At 47.6% G+C, this 18,284-nt stretch overlaps 1 long non-coding RNA gene across 1 annotated transcript; it reads right to left on the bottom strand.

Annotated features, from left to right (window-relative positions):
• Positions 1–1,073: 1,073 nt before the first annotated feature.
• On the bottom strand, positions 1,074–6,415 carry LOC122909250. The gene is made up of 3 exons (XR_006385107.1): positions 6,320–6,415; positions 1,798–1,966; positions 1,074–1,612 (listed from the first exon to the last, which is right to left on the bottom strand). It is a non-coding gene; the product is annotated as an uncharacterized LOC122909250 (long non-coding RNA).
• Between the last annotated feature and the right edge of the window lie 11,869 nt (positions 6,416–18,284).

Below are 18,284 nucleotides of genomic sequence, written 5' to 3' on the forward strand. Positions count from 1 at the left end.
TAAAATAGGCAGACTGCTGTACAAGGTGTGATTTAAGGAGGGACAGAGAGACAGAAGGCTTCGAGAAAGTGTTTATTGAAACACACACACACAGGTTTATGGCACCCCCATCACTTGCCATGTGGGCATTCTCCCTGTGCCAGGCACTGCACAGGGCTGTACACACCTTCTCTTTCTCCTTCAGCCCTCCCAACATCTCCATGAACTGGGGAAGGATGAGGCCCAGAGGAGTTAAAGTACCTGGCTCAAGTATAAGAATCAATATTTGGTAAGACTGGGATCTGAACATTGCTCTCACCTACTCCAAAGCTCGGAGGTTTAGGTATATTTCTTCTAGAGGACATGGCTGTCCTTGCTGTTGGCCATCCAGCCCTGGGAGATGGTAGAATGGGGCACTGAAAGGATAGCAAAGTGTAGATAAATTTTGCAGGCTTTATTCATAACGCTGTGGGCAGGACACAAGGCAGACACCTCCTTTGCAGGTAAGCCTTGGAGCAAATTCTTTTTAATGTGCGCGCGCACCGCGTGCGTGTGTGTTTTAAAAGATTTTATTTATCTATCTATCTATCTATTTATTTATTTATTTATATACAGAGGGAGAGACAGTGAAAGACAGAACACAACCCAGGGGAGAGGGAAAAGGAGGAGGCTCCCAGCCGAGCAGGGGCTCCATCCCAGGACCTTGGGATCATGACCTGAACCAAAGGCAGACACTTAACAAAAGCAGACTGAGCCACCCAGGCGCCCCATTAATTTGTGTTTTTAACTGAAGCATAACTGACACACGATATCCTAGTAGTTTGGGCTGTGCATCAAAATGATTTGATATTTTTATACATAATGAAATGATCCCATGGTAAGTCTAGCCACCATCTGTCACTATATAAAGTCATTACAAAATTAAGGACTCTATTCCCCATGCTATACCTTACATCCCAGCGACTTGTTTGTTTTATAACTAGAAGTTTATATCTCTTCATCCCCTTCACTATTTCTCCTGTTCTGCAACTGCCCCCTTCCCTCTGGTAACCAATACTTTGTCCTCTTGTATCTATGAGTCTGTTTCTGGGGTGTTGTGTTTGCTCATTTGTTTTGTTTTTTAGGTTCCACATATGAACGAAATCCTACAGTATTTGTCTTTTGGAGACACTTCTGTATCAACATAACATAGTTCTTGCATGTTAGAGATGATTTAATGTACTGTTTGAGCAAGCAATCAAAAAAGACGTGGGGCTCTGGGGTTGGAACGACAGGCATGACTGTCTGCGTGACTAAATGGGTTGTAGTTAACCCAGCTTCCCTTTTTTGCTCATCCGGAGGGAACCTCTAAGTTCTCTCACATCACGAACCCCACTCTGGATGCCAGTGGGCTTGAGGAAGAGAATCTGGGGAGCAGAGAGGTGAAGGCACTGGCTTTGTCCACCCTGGAGCTCATGCTTTCACCAGGAAGGGAACTCAGTCTCTGCTCCCTGCTTTCTAGCTTCAGGGGCACATCAGCATTCCATGGCTGTGTCTGATGTCCTCTGGGTCAGCGCCTGGTAGAGCACAGGACTCTTGATCTCGGGGTCATGAGTTCAAGCCCCACATGGGGTACAGAGATTCCTTAAGAAAACTAAAAATAAATACGTGAATAATAAATTTTAAAAAATTGAAGCTCCACAGTTAAAAACAAACAAAAAACCCCAAAATACGAAAAAAAGTACCAGGTGTGAACCCTAACAGTAATAGTAGCAATACTACGCCTGATGACTTTATTGAACAATTGCCAGGCACAGAGACACACATCCTCTCACTTACCGTTCAACATGCCTACCGAGGTAGTGCTGCTAAGATCCATTTGTAACGGACACGGTCCTTGAGGTTTGGGGAAACTGGGTAAGGTAGTGAGGTCTCTGCCCAAGCTTGTCCATTTGCTAAAGGCACGGCTGATATTCGAATTCTGATATTTGACCTAGAGCCAGCTATCCTGATATATTAGGAGAAAAAAGGAGGTTTTAAAACAGGAGAGGACTTGATTCAGGAATGAAAAGGAACAAAGCATGTTACCCACAACAGCAGGGATGAGTCTCATAATAAGTATGTGAGTGAAAGAAGAGAGATAAAAATGTACACAGTGTTTGAGTCCATTGTCTTGAGACATTCAAGTGATAAAATTCTAGAAAACGCAGACTGATAGTAACAGAAAGCGAATCAGCAGTTGCCAGTGGCTGGAAGGGGCAGGAGGGAGATTATCGGGGCATAAGTAACCCTTCTCTTGATTCTCTGGATTGTGGTGATGGTTTCCCAGGTATACAGAAATGTCGAAACTATGGGGTGCCTGGTTAGCTCAGTCGGTGGAGTGTGTGACTCTTGCTCTCAGTGTTATAAGTTTGAGTCCCACATTGGGTGCAGAGATCACTTAAAAACAAAATCTTAGGGGCACCTGTGTGGCTCGGTCCATTAAGCATCTGCCTTTGGCTCAGATCATGATCTCAGGGTTCTGAGATCGAGTCCCACCCTGGGCTCCCTGTTCAGCAGGAGTCAGGTTCCCTCCCTCTGCCCCTCACTCTGCTCATGTGCCCGTGCTCTCTCTCTCTCTCTCAGATAATAAATAAAATCTTCTCTCTCTCTCAAATAATAAATAAAGTCTTTAAAAAAATACTGTATTAGGCATGATTCTGGTTTGGTTTTTAAGGGAAAAAATGAAAACATACACAAAACATATGTATGCAGATCTATTTATCTATACCTTCACATGACTCTCAAGGCCCTGTGTGTCTGAGGGTCCCTGACCACCTCCCAGCATTGTTGCTCCCCACTGGCCCTGAACCCTCCATGCTGGGCACAGAGTCTGACCTTCCTTCCCTCCACGGCCCCCAGCACTTGCTAACTTCCTGGCTTTCTGTCTTATTTGATTCTCTCTGTCTGGGACACTGTCTCTGCTCCACACCTTTCCTTGGTTTACTCCTCTTGATTCTTTAGGCCTTATCTAGGATGCCTTCTCCTTCCTCAGACCAAAGCACTTGCCTTTCCCACCTGTTATCTGTAATCATTGAATTCTGTTCTCTGTAGTTACTTTATAAGTTTCGGGAAGGCAAGAGACTGTCTTTGGTTTGTGGAGGTATTCTTACTAGTAACACTACACCCGACTCACGGGAGGCACTCACTAGATCCATGATTGAATGAATGACCAAAGTGATATTTTAAAGTCCTAGTGAATAAGAACGTGTATATACTAAAAAATAATAATAATAATAATAATAATGAAGAAGAAGAAGAACCTGTATATCTGTATATATCAACATAGTGTTGAAAAGCACATAGGATTGATATTCTCCAATACGCAGGCCAACATAAAATTAGGAATGCACGTCAAGGCAGCCTGTCATGGAGCAATTACAAAGGTCATATTCAGAGTCACTCAGACCTGGTTCTACCAGTTGTCAGCTAAGTAACCTTGGGCAAGTTAGTTTATCTCTCTGTACCTCTGTTTTCTTCTCTGTATAATGGGGATATAGAGATATTCTGCCAGTGCTAGGAAGTTTCAATCAGACCATGCACGGGAAGCGCTTCGTGTGGCAGAGCCCCATACTGTAGGTGCTCAGTGACTGTCCATAATCACTAGCATTGTCAGCCAACACCTCACATTTATTCTAATTCTTTTCCTTTTCTTTTTTTTTTTTTTTTAAGATTTTATTTATTTGACAGGGAGACACAGCGAGAGAGGGAACACAAGCAGGGGAAGTGGGAGAGGGAGAAGCAGACTTCCCACCTAGCAAGGAGCTGGATGCGGGGCTCGATCCCAGGACCCTGGGATCATGACCTGAGCCGAAGGGAGATGCTTACCGACTGAGCCACCCAGGTGTCCCTAGTTCTCTTTTTCTACCAAACATTTCTCATATAGTATCTTAGCTGCTCCTACAGGAACCTTATTGGGAGGTGACACGGGTGTTATTATTACTTATTTTAAAGGGAAGCCGAAACCCAGATAAGTTAAATGACTTTGCCCAAATTATAGATGAGACAAACAGTGGCTCGTAGGGTCCATCCCTTAGTTCACCACCCTACAGAGGCTACCTGCTGGGTCTTGCCTGCTCCTCAGACATAAAAGTGACTGAAGGCCCCTATCCGTCCCCGGAGGCAAGCCCAACTTTTTCTGGTAGTTCCTGGAACGCCGTGTTCTCTCAGCCGCCAGGCTGAATCCTGTTCCTACTATTTTATCTCAGCTGCATCTCACCTCAGGCGGCTCATAACCTCTATCTGCTCAGCTCCAACAGCAGGTGGAACACAGCTTCCTTTCCTTCATCCTCACGCCAACCCCCTCAAAAACTCCCTCACCTAACAGCGCATACGTCCCCACCACCATGCCTGCCCCGTCCCTGCATGCTCACCATCTCCCCCACCCCATTTTTTCCTCACACTTGCTGCTCCTCTGTTCCCCAAGACTGCCCTCCCTCTGAGCTGCTCCTTTCCCACAGAAATACTGAAATTTCCCCATCTGATTAGGCAAGACACTTTACCATCACACACACACACACACACACACACACACTCCCCTCAGATATTATCTGCCTTGAACGTCAGCGCTCAGCCGAAGAAAGACCCACCAAACCTGGCTCCCCACTTTATTTGCCTCAGAGTTTGGAGGATTTGCTCTGTTTGGCTCAGCACAAAAACCTGTTCAATAGTGTATTCGATTTTATTTCTTTCCCCGATATTAAAAAAATGGACGCATTTTGCCTAAAACCCTGGCCTCTGGCTTCTTTCAAAAACCTAGGGAGGACGTGACAACATGGCGGCGGGGGGAGGGGTGTTGCTCCCTGATCAAACGTGGCAGCAGCAAGCTGCCCCTTCTGCCAGGCGAGACGGTTACTCTTCACCAGAATCCACCAGAACCCTGGGTTTGTGTGACTCAAAAGTCTGGCCTCTGGAAGCATCTGAGTTGTAATCCCTTCTCTGGCGATATAACCCAACTGGCACAAGTTTTACGTCAGTCCTCTTCCTTCCCTTCTGTAAGTGGAAAGACCCAGTATAGAGATATTCATTTTTCCACTGATGTAAATTATACTACCACCCCAAATTAGATAGCAGAAACAGTTACATGCAGTTTGGTTTTAAATACATTTTCCACCCCAATGCAAAAATGTTATACAGCATATTTAGATTCTTTCCCCCTCTCACAGTAAAGGTTTTTTTTTCCTCATGACAACTAAAATTCCCATTATTCAACTGTCTACCATGTGCTTTGAGATTTGGGGACGATTCTAGCTGATTCTAGAATTGTAGCTGAAGAAGCACCGTTTCTGAATTATGAGTAGCTTGTTGCAACGTAGCCCCTAGCATCTTTGATTTAATGCTCCTTAATCGATTGCCCTTTAGTTTACTGTTCAAAGTCCACGCCTGTTTTCAACGGTAGCTCCAACGCCTCTGAGGCCTGACTTCACTGTTGCTCCCTCTTCCAATTTGCATATTAGCTGACCCTCAATTTTTTTCAACAGTCTTACCCTGGAGCAGACACAAACTGGTCCCACCTGCGTAAACAGTCTCACTGATGACACTGAATAACCATCTGATTTGTTTTGTCTTGAGGCGGGCATCGCACCTTCTGAAAGGGCAGAGCAAGACTGAAGCAGAAGTTCTCAAAGTGTGGTCCCTGGGAACCCGTTGGAAAATGAGGACCCGCTCAGCCTCAGCCCAGACCTACTGAATCCAAATATAAATTTTAACAAGACCCCCCACCATGAGTCATAAATAAATAAATAAGAAACGAGGTCATTTCTTCAGTGAAGAGGACAGGGAAGGAAATAAAAGAGGGGGATGGGACAGTGACTAGGAAGAGGCCACCTTCCAGACAGCAACTATTCTCTGAAAGTTTACGGTCTCAGGAGCTATTTACAGTCTTCATGATCCCAAAGGACCCTAATGAGCTTTTTTTCATGGAAGCTCTACCTATCTGTACTTGCCATTCTAGAAGTTAGGACAAAGAAATGTTTTAAATATTGTCAACTCCTTGAAACATGGTAAATATTACATATTAACATACTTTTTTTTTTAAGAATTTATTTATTTGACAGAGAGTGAGACAAGGAGAGAGAGCACAAGCAGGGGAAGTAGCGGAGGGAGAGGGGGAAGCCGACTCCCTGCTCAGCACCCTGTTACCATGACCTGAGCCGAAGGGAGAGGTTTAACCCACTGAGCCACCCAGGTGCCCCAAGATATTTTTTGTGGGAGTTGCTATGCTTTCTAAAACAAAACAAAACAAAAATTAATGAGCAGAATGGCGCTTGTTTGCGTCTCTCTTTCAACGTTGCCTTCATAGAAGACAGCTGTATTCTCCTACCTGCTTCTGCAGTCTGTTGCTGCACCGCCTGTCTTACGGTCTTTGGAAAACTCTACTGCACACTGCGGAGAGAAACAGGGACAATGGCCAAGAGCCGCTTAACGCTGTCATGAAGCTGGTTTTGGTTTTGCATACCTTGGGAGGGTCGGAATCCCCAGGCCGCTAGGACCGGTGCTGGGAGGCCGTGGTGAGGAAATGCGTCACAGGGAAATCGGACGTGAAACACGTTCTCTATGATGAGTCCTCTGTGGGAAGACTTCTCACTCACTTGAAACAACATAGAGTTTGTGCAGAGAGGATGTCAATGTGACTCCTGGTCCCAAATTGGTCCTAGCAGCGGGACGATGGATAGGTCCCGTGCCCTCTTTCAGCCTCAGTTTCCTGGTCTGTTTCATAAGGAGCGTGATCTCTAATATTCCAGCCCCATCCCCGTTCCCCACCCCCATCGGACCCTCACCCCCACCCCCACCCCAAGTGCGCAGGTGGTCCCAGCCGGAACTTTAGAGTAACTCTCTCATTTGCCCAGCAGAGGGCGATGGAGACCAGCCCTGGGTGGACACCTTGCACTTCACCGGCCCTTCACCACCTCCCTACTCAGACATAAGATCCCCTCGTGATCCGGGCGGTTGCCTTGGCACCAGTTGGCACCAGGTGTCTCGGGCAACCCGGGCCATGTCCCGGGAGCGGCTGGGAGCCCGAGAGCCCTTCATATTGACCCACCCGTGGTCAGACTGGGATGCTCTGACTCTCCAAGGAAGTCTGGGAAGAACAGAGGGGGAAGAACTGGTTTAGGCAAAGACACCTTCCCACCCCCACCCGCACTGGACCTTTCGGTGAGGAACCACCCAGGAGCTGTTGACTCCTCGCAGGGAAAATCGGGCGGGGTGGCCGGAAGAGAACAAGACGGAGCGCTGCGCCAGCTCTCCCAGGGGGCTGCCTGCCTGCAGGCGCGGGGCTGTGCTTGCATCAGCGCTGCCAGGGCTGGGGCAGCGGCCGCCAGCGACGTCAGCCGCCTTCCCAGAAGAATTCCACTGCCTGCGGCCAGCGGCTGGGGCGGTGTGGGGGCGGGGGCTTTTGGTTTCGGAGGATGACACCACTGGCAAGCTGCGTCTCCGGTTCGCACTCTGTAGTCATGGAGACGACAGCATCCTGGCAGTCTTGGTGAGGCCAACCTGCCTCAGAACTGACCCGGACCTCCTGCGGGAAACCGCGAGCTCTTTGGGCTCTTCGGTGCCGGCCCAGTGAGACGGGCTGTAGGTCCCGCCTGCTCCCCTGGGGACGCCCTGCAGGGCCACCTTTCTTTTTATTTTTATGCAGGATTATCAGGACTCAAAGCACTCTCACCCAGCCGTTGGCTAAGAAACATTTTCCCCCACCCCGCAAATCGAAACACAAAGAACAACCCCAAGACAGGACGTGCCTGACAAAATAGACTTTTCAATACTCTGAATTCTTGGGGGCTTTTTTTGTTTTGTTTTTGTTTTTTTAATCTTTTTGGAGCAGTTTCTTACGATTCTCTTTAGAATATTCCCTGGCTTCATCCACCTTCGGTACAGTGTTTGTTTTAAGTCATTCTGGGCAAGCTTAATATGGAGCATCTAGCCTGTGCCTTGAATTGACGCTTTTTTTTTTTTTTACTATACAGAGACCAGGCATTTAGTCTTTAATTATGTGTTAGTAATGATTGAGAAGATCAGGGCAGCAATAATCCTAAAGAAGGAATAAGAAATCTACAATAACAACCTAAATAAATGCAGCTAACAGTGACTGAATGCCCACCCAATGTCAGACACTTTGCTACATCCTCTATAGTCATTTTACCACATTCAATATCCACGATTCTCTGAGGTGGGTTTCATTGTTTTGATTCATACTTTGCAGACTAAGAAACTGAGGCACAAAGAGGTAAAGTAACTTGTCTATGTCCTACAGCTAGTAGTTTAATACTTAGTAACTAATAAAATCAAATCCTGGTCCATAATAAGCATTCAATACAACTGCACTCTGCTTTAGAAAGAACAGGAAGAGGGCAGTGCACACAAGATCCCCCAAACCTCATTCATTTCTGCCTCTTCCACCTAAGATTTCTTACAATATGAAGACGGGCTAGGGTACGGTTCCTTTTTTCTCCATGGGCGGGGGGGGAGCTGCTAAGCAAATACTAGAAACAAAGTGAGAATATTTTTATAGGACATTTTGGAGTTTACAAAGTACTTTGCTCCCCAGAACCTAACTTCATCTCCACAACACTCCTGAGTAATAAGAACTGGTCATCCTAGCCCCAATTTACACACAAATTTTTCTTTTCAGAAAACCTTTTAACCACTTTTTAAAAAGTGGACTTCGGGACACCTGGGTGGCTCAGTTGGTTAAGCAGCTGCCTTCGGCTCAGGTCATGATCCCTGCATCCTGGGATCGAGTCCCATATCGGGCTCCTTGCTGGGCAGGGAGCCTGCTTCTCTCTTTCCCTCTGCCTCTGCCTGCCATTCTGTCTGCCTGTGCTCACTCTCTCTCTCTCTCTGACAAATAAATAAAATCTTTAAAAAAAATAAAATAAAATAAAAAGTGGCCTTCAAGGACACAAAGCTAAACCACACACGATAAAAAAGCCAAAAAGTAGACACAATCCAAATGTCCATCAATTCATTAATGAATAAATAAAATATGGTATACGCACACAATGGAATATTAGTCAGCCTTAAAAAAAAAAAAACAAATTCTGACACATGCTACAACATGGATAACTTGAAGACATTATGCTAAGTGAAATAAACCAGTCACAAAAGGACACATTTTGTAGGATTCCACTTTTATGAGGTACCTAGAACAGACAGATTTATAAAGACAGAAAGTTAAATAAATGGAAGTTATAGGGGCTGGCATTGGGGGTGGGGGGAGGAGGAAACGGGATTATTGTTTAATACCACTACAGTTTCTGCTCAGGAGGGGGAACTAGTTCTAGAAATGGATGGTGGTGATAGCTGCCCAACATGGTGAATGTACTGAAGGTCACTCACCTGTATACTTGTATACATGTATATAAGATGGTTACAGTGGTCAATTTTGTTATGTATTATTTTGCCACAATGAAAAAACATGTACAGAAAACCAACCACCCCAGTGCTCTCCGTTCCTTTCTACTCTGTCTTTTAAAAGGAGATTCTCCTGCATTTATTAAGACGGCTTTAACCTAAGACCCATTTCTTGACTTTGCAGGGGTTGCTGCCTCCACTTGAAAGTAAGAAAACGTCACACCTTTAAAAATAGCTCACAGTTGTGCCTTTTCGATAACTACAGGAGCCTGGTATTCCCCTCAGGTATTCCACATGAGCAAGATCTGGCAGGGAGGGGGAAGGACTGGGGGTGAGTCACTGGTTTGGCAGGTGAGGTCATCATGGGGTGACCGTCTGCCTCGAGCAGGCTCCCTACCTCCCACGTCTCCCATCTTCTCCCCTCCGGGGCAGCTAAGTCAACAGCCAGCCTAGTTCCAAGTCTAGCTGTTCTGGTGTGAGGTTCAGTGGGAAACATTCCTCTTTATGACTCTCTGACTCAACACCCCAGCAGATGGGTTCATGAAGGCTCTGGTAACCAAAGCCAGCTCTGAGGTCAAGACCCTGGACTGCCAAGTCATGGTCTATAAGCAAAAGAGGGGAGACATACATCCTTGGGAAGGGAGAGGAGAGAGCTTGTTCTCTGCTGGAATGCTAAATATCTAAGAAATGATGGAATTGTTTTACTTATCTTGATTATCCTGATTAAGACACCCTGAGACAGTGGCACATGGAAGAGGACAGTAAATATTTGGTAAATGATTCTTACTTTGGAGGAGTTCAGCCACAAGGACAATCCCAAACTCGTAGTAAAATATATATATTTTTAGGTTTTACCAACTCCGGTTTTCTCAAAGAGGCATCGGAATTAGAGCTTGATATATTTTTGTGGAACAGACACAGGCTTCATGTGGACAGATTTGGTATCAATACAAAGAACCATGATGTTTATTATGCAGGTCATTAGGTTATTAATAAGTGGTAATGTGAAGGGACTTTCTTGGACATGTTTGTACACTCATCTAGCAACCATTAGCAGAGGTACCATGCATATAAAATGAAAGAGAGTGAGAAAGAGAAAGTTTTTGATTTATTTCTTTTGTCTTTTTCCTCTTTGGTCTCTATATTGTTGAGTCAACCTGGTATGGTTTAAGGTTCATGAATCTTAGCATAAGACAAGCCTTGTATTAGTCAGGCAGCGACACTAGGTTGCCAGGGACATAAAAATGCATTCAGATTACCTAGGAGGAGAAAAATCCAGATGATGGCTTCAGGCACAGTTGTATCCAGGTGCCCAAATGATAATGTTAGGGATCTGTTGATCTAGAACTCTGAACTCTGCCTTCATAAGCCCACAAAGTTAGCAAAAAATCTTCCAATAGCTCTGGGCTTACCTCTACAGGTCTAAGAGCTCATTATAAAGAAATCTTCCTGGGGCGCCTGGTGGCTCAGTGGGTTAAGCCGCTGCCTTCGGCTCAGGTCATGATCTCGGGGTCCTGGGATCGAGTCCCCCATCGGGCTCTCTGCTCAGCAGGGAGCCTGCTTCCCTCTCTCTCTCTCTCTGCCTGCCTCTCCGACTACTTGTGATTTCTCTGTCAAATTAATAAATAAATAAATAAGAAATCTTCCTTCCCAATAAAATTATCTCACAGACTAAGAACCTCACAGACTGAGAAAAATGTAGCTGCTGTTTCCATAATAAAAGGTAATGGTTGCTGGGCAGGCAAAAATAATAGGTGTATACTCCCCTGGCATAAATGTACACCTGTGGGAGAGAGGGTTTACAATTGAGGTGCCACTTTCCTAGTTTGTCAGTGAGTCAGTCTGATGGGGTGACTCACTGCCCCAAGCAGTGAGCAGCCCCAAGTCAAAACTCTGGCTTTCCACTAGCTCTCTGGCCTCCGACAATTTCCTTAAAAGTAATCAGGCTAATAATAACTACCATATTTTGAACATGAGACAGTTGCTAGGCATTATGTGTGTTATCTTGTTTACTCAACAAATCTGCAAGGTCGTTATTATTGTCCCATTTTACAGATGAGGAAGCTGAGGTCCAGAGGGATTAAGTGACCCACCCAAGGTCATTAAGCTAGTAAGGGTCACTTCAGCCCAAGGCAGTCTGGCTCAAAGTGGGCTCTCTGGGTTCCCCTCTCCTTGCCTGCAAAAGGGTATGAGATGGAGAAAAAAGGGGTAGAAGGAAGATGAAGAGGAAAAGGAGAAATAATAATAAAATGCCCATAACAATATGGAGTATGCAGTAGATCTAGTTCTCTTTGTCTGTTTCTTCCACTCTTGTTTTCCCTTGCTTCCTTTCTCTTTCTTTCTTTTTAAGATTTTATTTATTTGTCTGACAGACAGAGATCACAAGTAGGCAGAGAGGCAGGCAGAGAGAGAGGAAGGGAAAAGCAGGCTCCCCGCTGAGCAGAGAGCCCGATGTGGGGCTCCAATCCCAGGACCCTGGGATCATGACCTGAGCTGAAGGCAGAGGCTTCAACCCACTGAACCACCCAGGCGCCCCCTTTCTCTTTCTTTTTTTAGTTACTTCATATGGTCCTGATTTTTTCCTTCTTTCCTCCCTCTCTTCTCTCCTTCCTTCCTTCCTCCTCCCTCTTCCCTTCCCTCCCTCCTGCTCTCCATTCTCCCTTCCTTCTCCCCCACCCCAACATTTTTTTCTTCTCTATTTTTTTTTAAGATTTTTATTTATTTATTTGTCAGAGAGAGCGAGCGAGAAAGCACAAGCATGGGAAGCAACAAGCAGAGGGAGAAACAGTCTCCCCACTGAGCAAGGAGCTGGATATGGGATCATGATCTGAGCCGAAGACAGATGCTTAACCCCCTGAGCCACCCAGGTGTCCCTCTCCAGCCTCTTTTTAAAGTCCTGACCTGGTGCAGGGCACTATTTACGCATCACAGTGGAGGCAGGGTAAGCACTGGGGCTTTATTGGTTCTTTACAGCACTCATCCTCACAAATAATGGCACCCCAAAGGAAAGCACAGCCATGAACCCCAGTGCAGCACTCTGGCTTGCCCAAGATTAAGTTGTAGTTCACTGGGAAGGGGAAAATCAAGGCAGAGAGCACTCTTTCAGTGCCCACCTCACACCTCCGTGCTGGCTGATCTCCACCCTGACTGAGGTCCGGCACTTGCAGGAACACCCTCTCTCACTGGTTTTGGCTCCGGCCTTTGACTGACCTCTCAGAGTCCGCCCAGAGGCCTCCTAAAAGAGAAAGGAAGTGAGCACCAAGCGAAGACTGCCTTGGGGCTTTGAGATAAGCACCTTTCACTTGGACATGTTGTAACTAGAAATCAAGAGGAGTTGACATTCAGCAGAGAGAACAGATCCTGGGCTGCTGGGGGTGGGGGGCTGAGTCTCCCAGGTAGATGCCAGGTTGACCCCTAACATATGATCCTCCTGAGGAAGGACAAGGACTTGGAAAACAGTAAACCGCTAGCTCCTTAATAATCATTTTATAGAGTTCTGGCCTTGGGGACAGGAAGTCCACATAGGTGGGCAGAGTCTCCCCCAACACCCTCAAAATCTCCACCACTCCCAGGCTCCCCCGTGACAGCTCACGGAGTGTGTGTGAGAAGTGTGAGAGTGTGTAAGTCTTCCTGCACGTGCCAGAAACCTGGTTTGGAGTGAGGGCCTGCCCCACGATCAAGCCCCTTAGGTCCCTCCACATGGGTTCCCTACCTACGCAAGCCCTGCAGTGGGGTTCAGGGTCTCCCCTCTTGGGGAACCACCACTAGCAGCAGCAATCACTTTCTGTTCACGCCTCTCCAGCCTCAGGGAAGGCCCTTGGGCAGGAGAGCTGTGGGCTGAGGAAAGGCGGTCTGGCACAGCTCCCACTTCGGGCCCCTCAACCCAGAGCATTTGTAATCCCCATTTCATAGATGAGGAAACTGAGACCCCCCCCCCCCCAGGTCAGCTAATAGGAACATGCAGTGTTTGCTCACCAAACTATTTCACGGACCTCAGTCCCCTCCAAGATAGATGCCTGACACCAGGCACTTCAATTTCCTCACCAGCGCTTCTCACGCCTTAATGTATACACACACGACCCAGGGAGCTCATTAAAACGCAGGTTTTGATTCAGTAGGTTCTGGGAGGGGCCTGAGATTCTGCATTTCGGACAGGACAGGTGACACCACCGCGGCTGGTCTGGGACCACACTCCGAGCAGCCAGGCTCTGTCTGCGGCTGCCTTTCCCATGAGCCTGGGAGAGAGTACATTTAAGCTCAGTACCCAAGCCGTAGTGATGGGAGGTCTAGCATTGTGCTCTCAGAACTGAGATGGGCCGTGAAAGGGCGCCTTGGTGGCTCAGCAGGTTAAGCATTAGACTGTTGGTTTCAGCTTAGGTCACAGGCTCAGGGTCCTGAGATTGAGCAACTCCCCACCCCAATCAGGCTCCCTCAGCTGGGAGTCTGCTTGAGATTCTCTCCCTGTCCCTCTGCTCCTCCCCAACCAGGCACCCCCCCCTCAAATAAATAAATACGTCTTAAAAAAAAAAAAAAGGAACTAAGGTGTGCTGTGAGTATATAAAATATACACCAGATTTTGAAGATTTAGTAAAACTAAAGTGATGTAAAATCTCTCTCTAAAAACTTCTTGTATGAATTACGTTAAAATCATAGTATTTTAGATATACCAGGTAAAATAAAATATATTCTAAAATTTATTTCACCTGCATCTTCTTACTTTTTTTCATGTGAGTCCTAGAAAATTTTATTTATTTATTTATTTATTTTTAAGATTTTATTTATTTATTTGAGAGAGAGAGAAAGAGGTCACAGGTAGGCAGAGAGGCAGGCAGAGAGAGAGGGGGAAACAGGCTCCCCACTGAGCAGAGAGGCTGATGCGAGCCTCCATCCCAGACCCTGAGATCATGACCTGAGCTGAAGGCAGAGGCTTAACCCACTGAGCCACCCAGGCGCCCAAGTCCTAGAAAATTTTAAATTGTGCATGTGGCCTGCAGTCTATTTTCATTGAAGAGCTCTAGTCTAGAGTAGGGGTTGCCAATCAGGCAGGGGCGATGTTGCCCCCCAGGGGATATGTGGCAATGTCTGGAGACATTTTTGGTTGTCATATCTGAGGGTGTTGCTGCTCACATCTAATAGGCAGAGGCCAGAGATATTAAGTATTCTGGAATACACAGGACAGCCCCTCACAACCAAGAATTATCCAGACTAAAATGCCAGTAGTGCCAACGTTGCAGAAGTCTGGTCTAGAGTCATCTCCACTGTCTCTGACGTTGTTTATTACTTGTCCATTCATTGTTTTTGTTCCCTCTCCTAGAACGTGAGTCCCATGAGACCGGGGAGGGGGGGTACCGCCCACCCGTGGGCCCTAGGACAGTGCCTGCTGTGCACTCTAGGACACCTAGGATAGCTCTAGCATGCATGACCCTCTGCAGTATCCCCGGAGGATCTCCCCAACCCCCTGAGCCAGCCAGGTGGTTTGAATCCATCCATGCAAATTAGCCCAGGCTCAGCGCCCGTGAGGACAGCCCAGTGCAATGAGACTGCTCCGCCCTGCGGTCAAGCTGGGACGAGACAGACTCGTCTAGGCCGGGTCACCCTCCCAGTTGCACGCAGAGTCGATCTATCAGCGGCAGCCATTAGGCCCAGAAGCAGAGATAGGAATTGTCTCTGAAGGGCTGTCCGTCTTCTGCCTGCCTGGCCAGCCACACCCTGGCAGGCCTCACAGATCAGGCTGCTTCGGTTTCCAAGGACTTTATTTACCACCCAGGAGTGGTTTCAAAGGGCTGGCTGCAGCCCATCTGATCCACCGCCTTTCCGTACTGGCAGGCCCTGAGAAAGCCCAGACCCAGGATTTCTAAGGAAGAGCCCTGTTCTTGAGAAGGCTCTCCCTCCACGAGAGGCGGGTGGGTGGGGAGGGTGAGGCCTAAAGAACAACCCGGGTCCACCCAGGGCGTGCGAGGGAACAGAACCCAAGCAGATTAACTTCTCCTGTTAGATAACTCTTTAATCTTCGGTATAAAGTCTTGAAAGCCACGGTTCTGGGCCTTCTCCTTTCCCACTCGACACTCCCTAAGGCGGGGCTCTGTCCGGTTCAAGTCAGGAGCCCAGGTTTGGCCCCTGAACTAGCCTGTGTGGCCTCGGGGAAGTGAGGGAAGTGCTCTAGGCCTCGGTTTTCTCTTCTGTAAAATGGAGGGAGGGAAGTGGGGGGTGTGTGTCATGCCGATCTTTAAATCTTCTAGCATTTCGCTCTAGTCTTCAAGAAAGAATCCAGGCTCCGGAGCAGGGGCACGCTTCAGTCCCGGCAGCCTCCTGTGTCCCAGCCCGCCGTCTACTTCCTTGCCTTGTGTTATAAACACATCTCAAGCTTCAGCTGCAATGGCCCACCTTCAGGTTCATTAGCATGGCTGACAGTTCTTAGGGCATGTCCTTCTGCTCCTCCACAGAATCTTCTAGAGTACGGCTTCACAGCCTGCATGATGGATCACATGGCACGTGTTGACCTTGTGCCCTTCAGCAAGTTACTTAACTCTTTCTGTGCCTCATTCTCTTCTGGGAAATGAGAATAATAGAGGTACCTGATTTATAGGGTGATATGTGCTGGTTAACTGGGGTGATTCCTGTATGGTTGTTAGCAACAGTGCCAAACACCTAGAAAGCAGCAAGGCAAAAGACTCCCGTCATCATTATCAATTCTGGGAACTGTTCCACTCATCTCTCAGGAATCAGCTCCGTTGTCACCTCTTTCAGGAAGCCTTCCCTGACTCCCACCTGCCAGCTGAGGTCGCTGCCCCTCCTCTGGGTTCTGACTCACCCTGAACTCACCTCGGTCACCACCCTTATCAACTGTGTGGTAACAGTCTGTTTACTAGTCTCAATAGACTGTCACTTCCTTTAGCAGAGGTTGGAAATGGACCGCTTGCTGGCCTAAACCACGGGTGTGCTTTAAGTGGACTACAAGGGAATTTGGAAACATTTTGATGGGAGGCAATTCTTTAAAAAAGCTATGAAAAAATATATTAAAAAAATAAAGTCTGTGAAAAAAAAAATAGGATGATTTTACATAAAAACCTAGATCTCCAGCTTTTCTTGGAAAATTAGGAACAGTGCTAACCCAAGCCATCATCATCACCGGCACCTGGTACCCGCACAGTATCACCTTCCTCAGGCTCCAGCCGTTGTCTGCGGCAGGCCCAACCCAGTCCAATTAGCGCACACCCTCTGCCCCAGAAATCCAGTAAGATAAGTTATCTTCTTAATCTGGGCACTTTTGAGAGTGAAAGGGGAATGTTATTTATAGACAAATCAACTAGACAGCCCAGGAAAAAACCAGAGCATACATGCCCCCAGCCCCGACCCCACTCCCACCCGCCCTCAATGATAGGGCAGGGCTCTGGGGCATCTTTGGGTCCCACACTACACACTTCCTGCCACATCGATGCTTCATCAATGGTAACCGCCGGAACTGGCCTTCTGGACCATTTGTGAAGTGTGTTAACTCCGGCAGTCCTCCCAAACACCCTTAGGTAGAGACTCCTGTCTGCATTTTGCAGTTGAGGACACCGAGGCGTGACAAGTTAGTAACCCCTCTCCACGGCACAGCTAGGAAGTGGGCAACCAAGGCAATCTGGGTCTAGAAGACTCTGTGTTGGCCAAATCAAGAAGCAACTCTCAAGACCCCTTTCAGCTCTAAAAATCTATGGTTCTTTGTGGTTTTCTCCTTTCTCCCCCCCGTCGGGGGGCTCCCCTCCTTTTGTCCTGTCCCTTCTCTGACTCTTGGGCAGGCTCCCTTGGCTCTCCCACTCTCTCCCTCTGCGTCTTTTCTCCTTCGCGGTTTTGCCTCTGTCACTGCTGTCTCCTGTGCCTGTTCCCGAATGGCGTTTCTGTCCGTTTTTCTCACGCTCCTTCTCTGGCTAGACTTTCTCACCGTCTCTGCTCTCCTGCCGTGTCTCTGCTTCCCTTTCTCTCTCCCTCCTGCTCCTCCTGCTCTTCCGCTCCCTCTGGCTCTCCTGCGTGCCTACCCACCAGGACTAAACAAACACCCTGTGGTGGAGAACTATGTTTTCAGTAACTCCGCTTTGGTCGCTTTGGTCGTGGCTTGTAGGAACCCGACAAGCCAGGCACCGTGCCTTCTGTGCACTCTGCTGAGGATGGACGACAGGCCTGCGGACAGAGGTCCGAGGGCCCAGAGCAGGGAGACTCAGGCTCCAGTGGACATGCCATTCCCTCCCCACTCCCGGCCTGTGCCTCAGTCCTAGTCAGAAAAGCTGCTGTGGGACTAAAGCCTCTCACCAGACAGCGTGCCAAAGGGGAAGCTGGTTTGGGTTCAGGCCTTCCTTTCCAACAGCCTGACAGGCAAGTGTGTCTTTCTGTTCAGCAAGAGCAGGATGACCAAAGGACATGTGTCACAAGAGCAATCCCGCCAATGACTGGGATCGAAGTATATGAAATGAATGTCTTTTGAAGGGAGAGGGCAGTCTTGGAATATTTGAAGATGGGGTCGGGGGGAGGCAACTTTTTTGTTTTTTTCCAAGATTTTATTTATTCATTTGACAGAGAGAGATCACAAGTAGGAAGAGAGGTAGGTAGAGAGGGGGAAGCAGGCTCCCTGCTGAGCAGAGAGCCCAATGCGGGACTCAATCCCAGGACCCTGGGATCATGACCTGAGCTGAAGGCAGCAGCTTAACCACCGAGCCACCCAGGTGCTCCGAGGCAACTTTTTCTTAACAAACAAACAAGGAGAAAATGTATGGGGTTGGAGAAAATAGTCCTCATTGCCCGCAACATGTGCCAAAAATGAAGGGCAATGCATGGCAGGGGGAAAGAGAGAAGGGAATTAAATGGGAGTCAGTCGGTGGCCAGAGGAGGGGAGGTTGAGAGGGGGAAGGAAAGAAGAGGGGGTGACAGAGAGTTTTTAAAATGCAAGGTGATCCTTC

Source organism: Neovison vison, chromosome 6 (genome assembly GCF_020171115.1).
Source record: "Neovison vison isolate M4711 chromosome 6, ASM_NN_V1, whole genome shotgun sequence".
In the NCBI taxonomy this organism is placed as follows: domain Eukaryota; kingdom Metazoa; phylum Chordata; class Mammalia; order Carnivora; family Mustelidae; genus Neogale; species Neogale vison.